The sequence below is a fragment of the Astatotilapia calliptera genome, chromosome 16, assembly GCF_900246225.1.
Source record: "Astatotilapia calliptera chromosome 16, fAstCal1.2, whole genome shotgun sequence".
In the NCBI taxonomy this organism is placed as follows: Eukaryota; Metazoa; Chordata; class Actinopteri; order Cichliformes; family Cichlidae; genus Astatotilapia; species Astatotilapia calliptera.
This window is the reverse complement of record NC_039317.1, coordinates 20,256,714-20,273,651: the sequence shown is the minus strand read 5'-3', so window position 1 is coordinate 20,273,651 and position 16,938 is coordinate 20,256,714. Positions and strand designations below refer to the sequence as shown.

General features: G+C 40.3%; 1 pseudogene; it reads left to right on the top strand.

Annotated features, from left to right (window-relative positions):
• Positions 1–16,938, top strand: part of LOC113008443 (sodium channel protein type 2 subunit alpha-like) — a 54,296-nt pseudogene that overhangs the window by 15,334 nt on the left and 22,024 nt on the right.

Below are 16,938 nucleotides of genomic sequence, written 5' to 3'. Positions count from 1 at the left end.
CAGTATAGTTTTGTATCACTTCTTATGTTCCTATTAATAAAGACCTGCCTTTTGAGTTTATCCCGCGTGTCTTGAGCCGTGCATTTGGGTCCTCTCTTGCCTTCACATAGCCGCCGCATGACAGATACATGGTAATATCACATTACTTTGACCTTATTTGACCTCTAATTAGAGGTCAGATGTTTGAACTTTCATAAAATGTTTGTATTAGCAAAATTTAGGAAAGGACACTAGTATATGGGGATTCTAAATTTCACATTACTCCATACTTTATGTGACCTCTGATCTCACTTTTATGTTTTCATCATTTTACATCATGTGATATAGAATGTATTATATTTATAAAGAAAGTATTGTCAGCGAAAGAAAATTAGTCTACATAGATTAAAAAAGAATAGAAAATAAGTATGCTTTACATTATGCCAAGTATATTAAAATGTGTTTCAACAGGGCAAATAACAAATGGCTGCACTATGTACTTGCTTTTACCACACTAAAAACATCTTAAAATACATTTAAAAAGAAGAAAGAAAATAAAATGAAGATGTACAAACATAATGCGGTTTCCTTAATAGTAAATAACTGCACAGAGCTGCCTTAGTGGAGGTTTGGACTTTTTGCTTTCAAGGAATCAGACTTTCTTGTCACTTGTAATTCTTGCAAGTGGTGTTGAGCAATAGTTCTCAAGGCTTCCTGAAAATTTTTCTTTGGTCATTGGCTGGTTTTACACTCATTTTCAAAAAAATCCAAACCTATATGGCCATGTATGAAAAACAGATTGCCCCCTAAACTTAATAACTGATGACAAAATTACCCCAAGAGCGCATCGATCATTCATGAAAGAGGTCACAAAAGACCCCAGAATACATCCAAAGAACCGCAAGTCTTATTTTCCCCACTTAAGGTCAGTGTTTATGACTCCACCATAAGAATAGAAAAAGAATAAAACAGAATAGCTCTTTATTGTCATTGTACATGTACAATGAATTTATGGGTGTTCCAAGCAAACTGTGCAAAAATTCAATATAAATAGTAAGGTGAGGAATAAATAACAAACAGGAGAGATACACACAATCAAGAGGAAAATATACAAACTAGAGGAATATATGCAGGGGTGTCTTCAAAATGCCTTGGAAATAGTGACAAGGTTTGAGTATAAAGTCCATGTGTAGGTGCCTTGAGTGATGGAGAGTTACTCAGACCGTGGCTCAGATTGCTTTCTTTTCATCATCACCCTTCATCTCCGTTTGTCACGTCACATCTGCCCTTAACAAATAGGAAAAAATCCAGCCAGAATAAATCCTGACACAGGACCTGAGCAAAGCATCTGGTTGTTGACTTCATAAACAGCCATCTGTAAAACATGGTGAAGTCTCTGTCAGAGCTACATTTCAGCCAGTGGTGGTGGAGATCTTGTCAAATTTAATGTAATTATGAACACAGAAATGTGCTGACAGATTTTCTTATACCTTCCTATACCATCTGGAAAGCGCATGACTAGTAATCATTCACATTTTTCTGCATGACAATGATCCCAAACACACTAACAATGAAGTAAAAGCATACCCAGATTGGAAAACACACAGTGAAATACTATCAGGTCTCCTAGGAGCCCAAAGCTTAAGATTACTGAAGCAGTTTGGGATCATCTTGACAGAACAGGAAAAAAAGCAGCCAACATCCAAAGAAGAGCATTGGAAGCTCCCTCAAGAACTATGTCTGAAGACTACTTAAAGCAATTCCAATGAAAGCTTGCCTAAGACATTTCAAGCTGTAAAATAAAGGTGGTCATACCAAATATTGACAAACTCTGCACAAACTCTGTTTTTGCCTTATATATTGTATTTCTATATATGTTTGCAGATGTCTCAATAAATCTCTCAATATTTAAAAATTTTAAATATAAAAAGTGGCTCAACACTTTTGCAAGTATTATATGTTATATAGATGTAAATTATAATGATACAATGCAAGACAGCAAAAGAGTATCCATATGTATAAGAGTATAAAGATGTATAAATGTCTGTCTTTTCTCTCCCAGACTTTCATTGTATTAAACAAAGGAAAGGTCATTTTTCGCTTCAATGCCAGTCCAGCCTTGTACCTCCTGAGTGCCTTCAACCCTCTACGAAGGCTATCAATTCAGATTCTAGTACACTCATATCCTTTTATTGGGATATGAATCTGATACGCATGAATAATGTTGATGCTGAGCTGTCTGCTGATGTAAGCCCAGGGTTTTGATGCATTCTCAATCATCCAGGAAAGTAAATCTCCAAAAGTTGATTCATGGCCATTGATCAGTGGTCTTTGATCAGTGGGTTTTGGTCAGCGGTTGATGATCAATGGTCATGAGAATTTGCATAATTAAGATTACTGACCTCCAAGCCCATTGTTCCTTCAGTCATTATGCAAATGTGCTGTTTATAAGATTGGGGAAAACTGTAGTCAGCTTGGATGAGTGACGAAATGTTTCTCCCACAAAACGCTACGTCCAGATGAACAGAATCAACTTTTGGAGATAAGCCCAGGGTTACATGTTCACGTTGTTACTTTATTTATACGGGAAAAAAAATACTTTCACAACAAAATCTGTTACTTCCTTGACAACAGCCTGTAAATTGTTCAGCGTGGTGATCATGTGCACTATTCTCACTAACTGTGCATTTATGACACTGAGCGATCCCCCTGAGTGGGCAAAGAACGTGGAGTAAGTGCTCTACAAACATACATAACATACACACAGTGTAGATACTGTGAAGAGTAACTGGTGTTCCTTTTTCTAACAGGTACACATTTACAGCGATTTACACCTTTGAATCCCTCGTTAAAATTTTAGCTCGGGGGTTCTGTATAGGAAAGTTCACATTTCTAAGAGATCCCTGGAATTGGCTGGATTTCTCTGTCGTTGTCATGGCGTAAGTACAGGGCTTTTTCATTATTTTTGTAGTTTTTGTCACACATCTGGAATTGACTCGCCAAAGAAAAAAATAATCAGGCTTTTATAAACAGAGACATTGCTTGTTGGTGTTATTTTTTGGTACTGACTGTAGCTTCATTATTACTGTTTTTGCATGGTTCTATGTTACACCTACTGTCATCTCTGTAAATTTTCTAAAATAATTATAATTGTTCTTGCAGGTATGTACCCCTGGGCAATGTTTCAGTCCTTCGGACATTCAGAGTACTAAGAGCTTTCAAAGCAGTTTCTGTCATTCCAGGTAAGCAGTTACCATTTTTGTTTTGTTCTTTTATGTTTTAATAATTATATATAATAATTAATTGGATCCCTTTTGGTGCGTGGATATTTTCCTCTCGCTTAACTGTGGACCTTTCTGTGAGCTACACAAGAAGAGCTAATTTTGTTTGCACAGTTATTCTGTGAACTGTGCAATTTTGTTTGTCCATGGAGCAAAATGCAAAACCATGTACTGCTCTACCACTTGGATCTCTAACTAGTTTATAGTATAATTTAGCCTCCACCCACTTTTCATATGGTTAAAGAAGCCATACTATTCCATAAAGGGTGGTCTTATTAGTGTCTTATTGGTGAAGGCATGTCTTCCATTTTACTGTTTTCTGGCTTATAGACACATTCAGATTTCTTAGATAAATCAATCTCGAGTTAGAAAATACATGTTAATAAATGATAAGTTGGCTTACATGACTTAGGATGCATGTCATCTTATGACTGGTTCTATAGATGGCAATAAAAAAGACAAAGAGTGCTCTCATTCTAAGTCCATGAATGCTCAAATGAAATCAAAGGAGCTTGCAAAGAAAAGCGTCTGGACTTCTTTAAGTTGCTTGAAGACGTTTCACCTCTCATCCGAGAAGCTTCTTCAGTTCTAAGGTCAAATGGTGGAGAGTCCCAGATATAAACCTAGTGGGAGTTTCCCCCCACAGAGGGACAAAAGGACCCCCTGATGATCCTCTAATCGCCTGAGCCAAGGTGTGAAACTGGGTGTGGGTCCCAATCAGCCAGAGTTTCGGGTGAGCTCATTGTGAAACCTGGCCCCACCTTATCATGTGAATTCCTGAGGTCAGATGTCCCAGTGGGCATTAAGGCATCTGGGAAGGGATCTCAAAACTGGATTATAGATGGCAGAGAGTTGGTGTCTTAACAATGTGGTGTATGCTGTACAGTGCAGCGAGGAATGCCCAGACCTCTACATTGGAGAGACCAAACAGCCACTTCACAAGCGCATGGCACAACACAGAAGAGCCACCTCCACAGGACAAGACTCAGCAGTCCATCTGCATCTTAAGGATAAAGGACACTCTTTCGAGGATGCCAATGTTCACATTTTGGACAGAGAGGACAGATGGTTTGAAAGAGGAGTGAAAGAAGCCATCTATGTCCACTGTGAGCGACCATCTTTGAATAGAGGCGGGGGTTTACGACACCAACTCTCTGCCATCTATAATCCAGTTTTGAGATCCCTTCCCAGACGCCTTAACGCCCACTCACATCCTGGGCCATCTGACCTCAGGAATTCGCATGATAAGTTGGGGCCAGGTTTCACAATGAGCTCACCCGAAACTCTGGCTGATTGGGACCCACGCCCAGTTTCACACCTTGGCTCAGGCGATTAGAGGATCATCAGGGGGTCCTTTTGTCCCTCTGTGGGGGGTTACTCCCACTAGGTTTATATCTGGGACTCTCCACCATTTGACCTTAGAACTGAAGAAGCTTCTCGGATGAGAGGTGAAACGTCTTCAAGCAACTTAAAGAAGTCCAGACGCTTTTCTTTGCAAGCTCCTTTGACTACGATGACCTGGATGACTGAGAACCTTCACAGACCTATAGCTCAAATGAAATATGCTATAAATACAGCTACAAAGCCTTCTAAAATTTCCAAAAATGGATTGAATAATGGCGGCACCATTGAACAAGGAAAAAGAATATATTGAATAAAGACGCCATTGTTGACAGTAAGTGTTTCTAAAGATAAAATCCACTGGCATCACTTTGTATTGTTTGCTTATACATGCTAATAATATTTACTGTTTCTTAACTGACTGTAATCAATTTTGTGTTTGACAGGCATAAAAGCCATCATTAGTGCATTGTTCCAGTCTGTGAAGAAACTCACTGATGTGATGAGTCTCACCGTTTTCTGCTTGAGCGTCTTTGCCCTAATAGGGTTACAACTGTTTATGGGCAATCTGAAAAATAAGTGCATACGAGAAGATTTTTCAAAAGGTTATTGGAATAACACAAATGCGACTGTGGACTTTGAAAACATGAGTGAGTATTTGATTTTCCTCTTTAATGCTTTTTTTAACACTGTCACAGTACACACACACAAATATATATATATATATATATATATATATATATATATATATATATATATATATATTAGGGGTGCGACGATACACAAAATTCACGGTTCGGTTCGGTTCGATACTTTGGTGTCACGGTTCGATATTTTTTCGATACAAAAAAATGTTCATGCCTCTTTAATTTGTCATTTATTAAAATTATAAATATATATTTTAACTCAAAAGTACAGTTTTTAAATTTAACCCTAACCCTTGTGCGCGTTTTTTATTTTGACAGCGAATGCGCACCTGCGGACCACTTATGTGCAGCCCTGGTTATTTAGCTCGTCATATTGCAGCCACAGAAATTCTTTTGTCCATGAAACCATAAAGCTGCACTTTCTTTTTGCCTTATAGTCTCATTTGTCATAACTTCTCCGTTTTGTGGTAAGCTTTTCTTTGGCTGTCACTTCTTCACCCCGACCTGTCTTATTTGGCTCAGCAGAACTGAAATATATATCCTGCTGCTTTTACACACGCACTCACACACATAACGCTCAGCGATTCTCTGCGCGATCAACCTCTCACATGTTTAAGCTTGCTGCGGGAGATTTCACTTGTCATGTTTGCATAGTAAGCTAACGATTAATAAGACGATGTCAGAGGAATTGGTGCACAAATTATCATCACTCACAGATCAGTGCTGTCATTGCAAAGTGAAAGCAAAAAAACAAGCGCAAATTCAAACGCGATTTCAATATGTCACATATTGACAGTGGCTCACCGATGCCAATGACATAATTACCCAGCTACATTTCTGAAAGAATGCAAAAGCATTGACATATATTTTTCCTACAATAGCCCGACGGGCAGGGAAGAGATAGATTTTTGTAGCCCGACTGGAAAGATCGCTAGCTCCAGGACGTCAGGCTAGCGATTTTGCAAGCCCTGTATCTGATTGAGGAATCACTCATCTTTGGAAAAGAGAGTTTATTACAGAGAAATGTCTCTTTCCAAAATAAAAGCTATACTATCCGCTTCTTCTGGGCTATATTCTCAGCAGCATAAGGAGAATCACGTGCTAACAGCTGTCTAAATGACTCGGCTAAAGTTAGTAGCATGCTTGTTGTTTTTGTCTTTGCACTAGGATGATGTCGGCGTAAATGTGCAGTCATATTCGTTGTGTTCCCACTAGTGCTTTCAGGTTAATCTCGTTGAAATGACCTTAACGCCACAACACGGCAAATCTCCGTTAACGAGCTACCGCCGATCGCCCCGTGCATGGGGCTAGACGGCCAACACGTTAACGAGCTAACTGCGCTAACACACTAGTTCACACCAATGTAATTAAGCATTGCATGGCACATCCAACATACTGTTTTACTTTAGTCCATGACTCGCTTACCTTCAGGGTCATACGTCACATGAAAACCAAAATAATTCCAAACGCCAGATCTGAATGAGAGTGGGGGAGGTCCATCTTGCAAGGAGAGCTTAACTTCTGTCTTGCTAGCTTGCCCTGCGCTCTTCCTCCTGACTATGCTGTCTGTGTTGAGCGCTCAGTGGATCTGCGCTCGACAGTGCAGCCTAGGCGGAGTAGTCGAACGCAGATTCACTGAGCGCTCAACACAGACAGCATCGTCAGAAGGAAAGTTGATAAAATAAATTACAAATGTTGTATTGTTCGATACATATGCGTACCGAACCGAAAGCACTGTATCGAACGGTTCAATATCGATACGAATATCGTTGCACCCCTAATATATATGTATATGTGTATATATATATATATATATATATATATATATATATATATATATATATATATGTATATATGTGTATATATATATATATATATATATATATATATATATATATGTGTATATATATATATATATATATATATATATATATATATGTATATATATATATGTGTATATATATATATATATATATATATATATAAAAACACCCAGCACGCCCCTGCGGGCGGTTCATCCTTCAAGCTCGGGTCCTCTACCAGAGGCCTGGGAGCTTGAGGGTCCTGCGCAGTATCTTAGCTGTTCCCAGGACTGCGCTCTTCTGGACAGAGATCTCCGATGTTGTTCCCGGGATCTGCTGGAGCCACTCGCCTAGCTTGGGAGTCACCGCACCTAGTGCTCCGATTACCACGGGGACCACCGTTACCTTCACCCTCCACATCCTCTCGAGCTCTTCTCTGAGCCCTTGGTATTTCTCCAGCTTCTCGTGTTCCTTCTTCCTGATATTGCTGTCATTCGGAACCGCTACATCAATCACTACGGCCGTCTTCTTCTGTTTGTCTACCACCACTATGTCTGGTTGGGTAGCCACCACCATTTTGTCTGTCTGTATCTGGAAGTCCCACAGGATCTTAGCTCGGTCATTCTCCACCACCCTTGGGGGCATCTCCCATTTTGACCTCGGGACTTTCAGGTTATACTCGGCACAGATGTTCCTGTGTGTGTGTATATATATATATATATATATATATATATATATATATATATATATATATAAAAGAGAGAGAGAGTCAGTTTTAACAGGAGAAGGTGGCATGCTCCCCCCTGCCTGTTTATGTAAGAGACCATTCCACCATATGTGGGGGTATTTGTAGCTGATCAAGCGCTACGACAAAACTGGCTTACATAAGGACCGCTCCAGGAAAGAAAGACCAAGAGCTACCTCTGCTGCTGAGAGAAAATTCATCTGAGTCAAGCCTCAGAGTTGTGCTTATTTGTAGTATGCTTTCATTTCAGAGTGGAAAGAAACAATAATCTGCATATTTTTCAATAAAAAAATTGGGGTGTTCTAAAACTTTTGAGTGGTAGTGTAGTAGTGGTGGGCAAGCAGAGGAAGATAGCTGTAGTGATAAATGTAGCTATACCGAGTGAGAGCAAAATCAGGAAGAAGAAAGCTTGAGGGTCCTGATCAGTATCTTTGCTGCTTCTAGGACTGCACTCTTCCCAGCAGAGACCTTGGATGTTGTTCCTGGGATCTGCTGGAGCCACTCACCTAGCTTGGTGGTCACTGTACCAAAATAGTTTGATAGTAATAGTGATAGATGTCTTCTTAATTCAAATAAATCGTGGGCCATAGAGTAAGAATGTCAAGGTCCTGGGTCTGCAACCCGGTATTTGTGTTCAGGCTCTGAATGAATATTCTTTGATTTAGTGTTATTCATGTTTTCCTTATTTGTCTCCATGTGTTATATACTTTTCTGTAGCCTTTAGTTTCCCTTTGTGCCACATTTAGTTACTCTCATCTCCGTGTTTCATGTTCCCTCTGTTCCCCTCATCAGTCATGTCTCTATGTCCCAGTGTCAAGTCTGGGTCTTTATGAATGTCTCATGTTTCCTGTTTTATTTTGATAGTTCCTTGTCCTGTGTGCAGTGTGTTCAGTTTTGCTTCCTTCCTGTGTCTTTATGTGTGATTCCCAGCTGTGCTCTCCTCCTGTGTTAGATTCCCTTGTTACTCCCGTATGTATTTAAGCCCAGTGTTTTCCTCAGTCTGTTGTCGTGTCATACCCTCTTTGCTGTGTGTTTTCTTCGTGCTCCTGGTTTTTTCATCCTTCTTCTCCAGTTTCCAGCTTCCTAGTTTTATAGCCTCCCAGTGTTTAGTTCTTAGTTTCCGTGTTCAAGTATTGGTTTGTTTTTTGTGAGTTTATTTCATGGATTATTTTTCCCAGTAAATAAAGGTGCCATTTCGAGGTTACTTTTCCATGTACGAGTCCTGCATTTGGGACGTTCATCCTGCTTGCCACACAGCTTACCATGACAAAGAAGCCAAAACGTCCCAATAGCTTGTTGTTGGGCTGTGTATGTTAAGCTCTTAATATGTATTTCACTCTTCTCTGATTCAATAAAACATTTGCAATACAAGAATGATGCACTCTTGTTGTCTTCTACATTGCATAATTGTAACCTAATTCTACTTCTGCTGTTTTATGTATTGTTTTGGACTTCTAACAAACCATTCTTGTCATAGTCTCCCCATGAATTGCATACAATAATAAATAACTGCTATTTTCCTTCTTTCCCCATCAGGTCTTTACTATTACCTGCCTGACAACAAAAATCATCCATTACTTTGTGGCAGCAGCATTGGAGCTGGGTAAGCAAGTTGGCTCTCCAGTTATAAGAGAACTGAATAAAATACAAAATGAACACAATCCTGGTACAGCCCCAGTTTTACAAAAATGTCAGTATTGTGTATGTGTAAAAAACAGACTGCAGTAAATTTCTAATGTAATGAAAATACATTTTATCTACAACAGAAAATAGAAAAAGTATCACTGTGTAACATCCCCTCATCTCTAACAATAATCAATAAATGTCTGGAAACTGAGAAGGCCAGCTGCTGAAATTCTGGAGAGGAATATTGTTTATAGTCTTTTTTTGTTTTGTTTTGTTTGTTTGTTTTTTCATTTTAGGATGCACAGAATGTTTTCAATAGGTGAAAGGTCTAGACTGCAAGTAGGCTGTTTCAGCTGAAATATGCAAGGCCTTCCCTGAACATCATGCCATGTGGATGGGGGCATACACTGCTCATTTTCAAATCGTAAAACATTTTCTGGATCATGTTCACAGACAGCTTCTTCTTTTTTTTATTTGTGGATGACAATGATGTCTGGGAGTGTTTGCAGTGATTTCCATGGCAGAATCATGAATGCTTTTTTTTTTTTTTTTTTTTTTGCAATGCCTGAAGATCATGAGTTCTAATTTACGTTGTTTTATACCTTAAACACTTTAGATTGTCTGAATCTTTTGAGGGTTACGTAATGTGGATGATAAGATATTCAAAGTCTTTCAAGTCAATTTTAAGTAGAGGAACATTTTTCTGGCCAGGCAATGGCCAGAACAATGAATGTAATTAAATCATTGTTTTGTTTTTATTTACATTTTGCACATTTTTTAAAATTATTTATTTATTTTTATTTTATTATTGTCTATTTATTGTTATGTTTTGTATTTGTTGTAACTTCTGCTATCTACTAGGTAGCAGGAGGGAAATAAATCTCATCCGGGACATCACCAAATGAAAAATACAACAACAAAGATGTAGGATTGCTAGAATGCTAAATCAGCCAAAAATGGGACAACTTTCCTTTCCCAGAAATCCAGCAACTGGTCTGTTCAGCACCCAACTTTTATGGAATTAGTGTTGTTTCATGCATTCTTTCATAGTATTGCATTGACAATTCTTTCAGATCTTAACTGATCTTTTCTTGCAGGAAGTGTCCAGAGGGGTATATGTGCAAAAATGAGGGAAATAACCCAGACAATGGTTATACCAGCTTTGACACATTTGGCTGGGCCTTCCTTTCTCTTTTCAGACTGATGACACAGGATTGTTGGGAAAAGCTGTATCAGCAGGTAGGCTAAAAAGGGAAACTAAAAGACAATAAAAATGTAAAATGATTGTGTACAATTTTAGTAATGCTCATTTTGGTAAATTTTCAGTGTGTTTAACTTTTGCATTATTCAGGCTATTGGTCAGTTTTCTAATAAAATCCCTTGTTGTAATATAAAATTTTACATTTAACATTCAATTTATTTTATTTCTTTTGCTGATCACTTACCCCGTGAGAACATGTTTGGTTGGTTTTGATAAGACATTTAACCTGTAGGTTCAGATTACTTCTTCTCTAGCCATATAAAGAGGCGGGGCTTGCTGTGTTTGCAGGAAAAGCATTCATCCACCACCATATTTTCTTTAAAGATAATATTTAGAGGTTTCTGTATGACACTCTCACTTTTAGCACTTCTTACAATTAAGTAGCAAAATTGAGACTATTAACAAGCTCTCTAATGACAGTATTTCTCAGTCATGATATGAAACATAGGTTGACACAAAAGCTTTATACTAGCATGGTGGATGGATTTTATGAGAATGGCCTAGTGTGTCACTGTAAATAATTGTAATTGTCACTATAACTAACTGTATTTATTTAATAAGTTTTATATTTTGCTAAATTTCTTGTAGGTTTGTTACTCTTGAATATACTTCAGGTTAATATGGTTAATATAATTTTGGTAAATCGCAGCAAAAATTTCTGGCACAACTTCACCTACTTCCAAGGTGCATGGAGAGGATGAAAGAATTCACAATGCAGGAACTCCAGCAACACTTGAGGGAAGATGAACAACTTTAATAATTGACCAACGCGTTTCAGCTTGTGGCCTTCATCAGGGTCATAGTAAAACAAAAACAGAAAAAATTTCAAATTAACCAGTCAAAACTTCATAGATAGATCAGCTGACGTATTGGTTATTTGGTTAATTCGCACCCAAGTAAATACTGGACTAGATCATTAATGATGAGGAGGGGGGGAAGTGACAAAACCCCCACCTGTCTGAAAATAACACATGCATGAAATGCATAAGAAGGATACTATAAATATACACAAAAAAGGGGGGGGGGGGCAGTATTTAATTATAAAAGCACATTTGAATTAAAAAACAAGATTACATCATCACATGGGAACACATTTGTTAAAAGGTCCTCATTTATGTCTCTAAAATGCTAAAATCTCTAAAATGTAGGCTTAAAATATAGACTTAAGATGAGATGTCTAGAACACTACTCCTTCTACTCCAGCCAAAGAAGGCTTGGAACCAAGCTCAACTGGGTTTTTTATTCATTGTTATTTGTTCTAGGAAATTAAGCTCAAACATTATCTTGATCCATGCCCCATAAGTCAGGTAAGGAGATCCCAAAAGTGTTGCTTCTGTTCATCAGGATGTAGTGTTTTTAGTGGGAGAAACGTTTCACCAGTCATCATCAGTTTTGGTCAAGTTACTTGACAACAGTAATTAGTTACTAATTACTTATCCAAGAAAGTAATGTTGTTACTTTATTGATTACTTATTTTCAAAAGTAATTACTTACTTTAATACTTAGTTACTTAAAAAAAACATGATACACAACCTGATCACGTATTAATGCAATAGACCTTTCAGGCCAATTCAATTTTTTCTGCATAATCCATCATATAAAATTGAAAAAAAAAGTATTTTTTTAAAAGTTGTTTAATTAGTTTTAATCTTTTAATTTTATGCACATTGCATCAAGCAAAAGTTAAATTATATGCAACAGTCTTTGACTTGAAGAAATTTCTTTAACATTTAAACCTATTTTGTGCATATTCCAGAATATAAAATACATTAATTCTTTGTGTTTATACTCACTCTTTCAAATAGATGCAAGTAAAGCACAGCAAAAAATAAATGAAATCAAAGATTCCACAGCACAAAGTCCTGTCATTCTGAAATTTATTTTCACCTGTTTACCTGAGGTGGGGCCGGTGGAAGTTTGCCCGGTGCCGCAGCGGTCATGTCACTGGGGGGATCCCACATTCCCATGGCAGCATGCGAGGTGTTTGCTGAGATTTGAAGAATCAGAGTAACTTTTTTGGGAGCTCAAAAATTTGTGTCATCTTCTTTTGTATAATTAGATTTTTGGCCTTTTCGGGCTTTATTGACAGATACAGTGAAGAAATGACAGGAGAGCAGAGGGAGAGAGATGAAGACATATGTGGCAAAGACCTGCGGGTCAGATTCGAACCCAAGCTGGCCCAAGCCGCTCTCAGCCATATGGTCACCTGCTGAAAGCACTGAGCTAGCTAGCTAGCTTTTTCTGGTCTTGCCTCTGTCTTGTCATCAGCGTCTCCTTTTGTAGTCTGTCTAGTCTCCATGTTTTTGTTATCCTTTGCTATGTTCCTGTGTCTGTCTGGTCTCTCTGTGTTCTATTTGGTCTCATTCTATTTGCATTCATTCATTCATTTCCTGATTTATTTAGTGTCCTTCTTCAAGTATATTATGTTCAATTTCGCTTCCCCTCTGTCTCGTCAGTTAGATTCTGTTCAGCCTAGTTCCTTGTTATTTCCCATCTCTCTGATTACCTGCTGTGTGCAGACTCCCCTTTGAGGGACAGTGTAACAATAACCAAACTGTGTGCATCCCTCTTCCATTTCAGTTTCTGCTGGTCAGATTATGTGCTCTGAATTTAAGTTCTTATTGTAATAAGACTTTGGCAACGAAGCTGTTCGAGGTTTACACATTGTTTTCAGAGTCTTGCATTTTGGGTCTAATTCCTGCCTGCCACACATCTGAGACTTGATGATTACTTTATAAAAAATGAAAGTGACAAATTTACAGGCACCTCAAATTTGAGAGCTTCTAAAATAGAAAGTATTCACTGTGAAAGGGTAGAATTTTATAGCCACATATGCCAAGTATCAATACTGTATTTTAAGTAACTGTAAAAACACCAAATTCTTGTTTGTTTTTCCAGACTTTGCGGACATCTGGGAAGCCATATGTGATCTTTTTTATGCTTGTAATATTCCTTGGTTCCTTCTACTTGATCAACCTGATCCTGGGTGTTGTAGCTATGGCCTATGACGAGGAGAACCAGATTGTCAAAAAGGAAGCTCAGGAGAAGGAGGAGGAGTTTCAGGCCATGCTTGAACAGCTGAGAGAGCAATATAAGGAAGCTCAGGTACACTGACTAACTCCTTTATTTTTCCCAAGATATAATTTGGCAAGTAGCCTTCAGTAATAGTAATAAATCATACAGCAATAGTACATTCATGTAGTTGTAGAAAGCATGAAAGTATATTAAGTAATCGAAAGTATTCAGAATATGCTACTCTCATTTAGAAACATAACGGAATACGTTACAAAATTCGTTTTGGGGCATGTATTCTGTAATCTGTAGTGGAATAAAAGTAACCTTCCCAACACCGTTTAACACAAAGCCCGGGCTGACCCAGGACCATTGCTCACGCTGCACAGCATAAAGGCCCTTTCGTTTGGATGCAACATGCGCTGCACTCACCGCTAACTAAGAGCAAAGGATCCAAATTTGTTGCGCTGGCTGCTACGCTCTGCTTGCATGTCGTTTTCTTACAGCCACTCCACATGTACTAGCCTGGTCCTGGTCGTTTCAAAAAATGTATCTCTCTGACTTTATATCCTCTACGAGAGTTTGTGTTGTATTATGTTCAAATGTTTAATAAAAGCATAGATCGCTCGGAGGTAAACAATCCCGTTACGAGAGAGACAGAGAGGGAGAGAGGGGGAGGGAGCAATACACACACGCACACACAATAACACACATGGAGGCAGCCTGGCGAGGGCTGTCGGATCATGACAGTACCCCTCCTTTAACGGGAGCCTCCCGGCGACTGACCAAACTTGTCCGGGTGCTGCCTGCGGAATTCATATCGTCATCGAGAATAGCGGATTGCGGCACCCAGCAACGCTGTTCCAGACCATACCCCTCCCAGTCCATCAAATATTGGAAGCCCCTACCGCGCCGCCTAGCGTCCATAATCCGGGCAGGTGGTGGGGAACCAGCAGGTGGGCACAACGGGCTGGTCTGGACTGGTTTCACCTGAGAAACATGAAACACATTATGAATCCGCATATTGTGGGGCAGAGACAACTTCAACGTCACAAGATTGAGGACCGAATGAACGGGGAAAGGCCCAATGAAGCGGGGACCAAGCTTTTTGGACTCAGTCCGAAGGGGAATGTACCTGGTTGAGAGCCATACCTTCTGGCCAACCTGGTAAGCGGGTGCCGGGGTGCGGCGACGGTCTGCCAAGCTCTTGTTCCGTTCCGCCATCCTCCAAGGGTGGAGAGCTAGGAACTTTGTTCTGAGCACAGATGGTACATGCAGCGACATACTCCTGGACGTCTTTCGCCAGAGCAGACCACCAGAACAAGAGTCTTAAGAACTTGATGGTACGTTTCTTACCCGGGTGGCAGGAGAACTTAGCTGTGTGTGCCCAATGAATGACCTTGCCACGGACAGCCGTGGGAACATACTGTCAGCCCACTGGGGTGAACTGGGATCAGGTTCCAGTTGCAGAGCCTCCCTGATCAACTTCTCAATCTCCCACGTCACCGCACCCACCACACAGCTGGCCGGGATGATAGTCCTCTCCTCCTCCTCCCCACTGGGAGCAAACTGGCGCGAGAGGGCATCTGGCTTTGTGTTACGTGACCCTGGCTTGTAAGTGATGACAAGATCAAAGTGAGTAAAAAACAAGGCCCACCTGGCTTGCCGGGCATTGAGGCGTTTGGCTGTCTGCAGGTACGACAGATTCTTGTCGTCCATCCAGACCAGCACCAGATGCACACTCCCCTCCAGCCAGTGGTGCCATTCTTCCAAGGCCAACTTGATCGCCAGCAGCTCCCTATCCCCGACATCATAATTACGCTCTGCCTGGGAAAGACGACGGGAGAAGAAGGCACAGGGATGAAGTTTACCTTCTGCTCGTTGGGAAAGGACTGCTCCCACAACAGAATCCGACGCGTCCACTTCCACAGTGAAGGGTCAAGATAAATCTGCTTGAATGAGAATGGGGGTTAACGAGAATAACAGTTTCAGTTGCACAAAAGTCTGTTGGGCCTGGGGTGACCACACAAACTGCTGTTTAGGAGACGTGAGAGTAGTCAACGGCAACACCACAGTACTCAAGTTACAAATGAACTTACGGTAGAAGTTAGCAAAGCCCAAGAATTTCTGGAGTGCCTTCCGGGTCTTAGGCTCCAGCCACTCCACCACTGCCTTGACCTTAGCAGGATCTGCTCTCAACTGTCCCCGGTCAATCACAAACCCCAGAAAAGACACTGTTGGGACTTGAAATTCACATTTCTCACCTTTGACGAACAGGTGATTCTCCAAAAGCCGTTGAAGAAGCAGTCGGACGTGTTCAACATGCTCCTTACAAGTCTTGGAAAAAATGAGAATATAATCCAAGTACACAAAAGCAAAGTGGTTAATGAAATCCCAAAGCACGTCATTCACCATAGCCTGAAACACTGCTGGAGCATTGATTAGACCAAAAAGCATGACCAAATATTCGAAATGGCCCAAGTGCGTGTTGAATGCGGTCTTCCACTCGTCCCCTTCTCGAATACGAACCAAATAATAGGCATTGCGAAGGTCCAGCTTAGTAAAAATGGTGCCTCCCTGGAGCAACTCGAATGCGGATGCTAGCAGAGGGAGAGGATATTTGTTCTTGATGGTTATTTTGTTGAGACCACGGAAGTCAATGCAGGGGCAAAGGGATTTGTCTTTCTTTTCGACGAAAAAGAATCCTGCCCCAAGCGGGGAAGTGGACGGTCGAATTATGCCTGCCGAGAGTGAGTCCGTAATATAGCGCTCCATGGAGTGGCGCTAAGGCTTGGACAGGCTGTACCGGCAGCTGGTGGGCAGTGTAGCTCCTGGAAGCAAATCAATGCCACAATCATAAGGTCGGTGAGGCGGAAGCGACAAGGCCAAACTCTTGCTGAACACTTTAGCTAGACCATGATACTCAGCCAGAACAACAGAGAGATGAGGAGCACAGACAGAGTCCTTCGCCGTTGTCGGCGTCAGATTGGGAACAGCTGACCGTAAGCACTGCTTGAGACACCACTCACTTCATCCCCCCACACTACCCTGGGCCCAATCTATCTGAGGGTTATGACGTTGAAGTCACGGGTAACCTAACACCAATGGAGTATCAGGCGCCTTAAACAGAAACAAACTTATCTTTTCAACAAGATTACCAGAAAGAACCAGCGTGATTTCATGAGTGCGATGCATGACTTTGGCCAGCACTTCCCCATTGAGGGCAGACACATGTAAAGGAACA